Source organism: Temnothorax curvispinosus, unplaced genomic scaffold, assembly GCF_003070985.1.
Source record: "Temnothorax curvispinosus isolate PA1 unplaced genomic scaffold, ASM307098v1 QBEX01009755.1, whole genome shotgun sequence".
Lineage (NCBI taxonomy): Eukaryota > Metazoa > Arthropoda > Insecta > Hymenoptera > Formicidae > Temnothorax > Temnothorax curvispinosus.
In genome coordinates, this window is record NW_020219535.1 from 37,510 (window position 1) to 38,669 (window position 1,160).

The following is a 1,160-nucleotide window of genomic DNA, read 5'->3' on the forward strand; positions in this document are numbered from 1 at the left end:
TAGATGGCGATACATACATAGAGAGTTAAGTTGATTTACCTTAACAGAATCCAATATAGTCGTATAAGCCAACGTTTGGCGTGATATAACTCGATATAACATAAATATCCCCAAATCGGATCATAACGGCGCTCCGACTTTGAGCCGCCAAGACCACGGGGTGTGCAGTGATCCTCGTATTTAACAAAGATAGCCGCTAATTTGTCATGGCTATAGAACCAATTTTGGAGGGAGCTGGATGCGCGGGCCGGCTCGGAGACTACGCAAACAGCAGTCTCCATCTCCTCCGAATGATGGACAAGGAGGTCCTGAGCCTCCCTGCTTCTGTTTAGATTGATCTGTAAGAACAGGGTCATTTCTGTTGTAATTTGCGTCCTCTTCCAGGTATTTCCTTCTGTACCGCATAGCAGTCGACCGAGCCAAGTCGATGGTTGCTATTCTTACCCGCGTCTGTACATAAAACGCAGCAAGGGCTGGCTTGACACGCACCAATCTGGTGATCTCTGTCACCGCAACGAAAGCATGCTCCCGACCTGTTTTCCGGGAAATTACACGTGGTGCGGACGTGGCCGACACGCCAGCATTTGAAGCACTGTATCGGTTTCGCCGCCAACAGTTGTACTCGCGAAACCGTCCAGCCGATTTTCAGCTTGTAGCATCTGCTATCTTAGCTGCTGCAGACAGTGGACATTTTGCCCAAATAGAATTAAGTCCATTATTCATTTTTCTAATCGTACCCAGCTTGACGAGATGTTCATCACAATCCCCCACGATCGATATCTCGTTTGTGATATTGATCAGGGAAATGGAATCATCAAAGTTCCAAATCCGAAGTTCGCCCATTGTGGTAGGGCAAGTTACACGAGCTACGTTCGTATCGAGAACCTCTCTGAGTTTTCCCGCGAGAGTATCCGCCTTGGTCGTTCCGTCCGTGCCCGGAATTTCTATTATTACCCCTCCGTTAATTCCTCTTCTAATCTTAGAGGTTTCAATGCCAAGTGTGTCCAGATTTATTTTTTCCCTCGCTTGCTTTATTATGTCCGCATAGGTGGTGTCAGACTTTAAGCTGGTGAACTGGTGATAGATACCGCCGCTGTCCTAGGAGGTCTGCGAGGACGAAGGATTTCACGAGGTCTCCTTTTCGCAGTATCAGCTTCTTT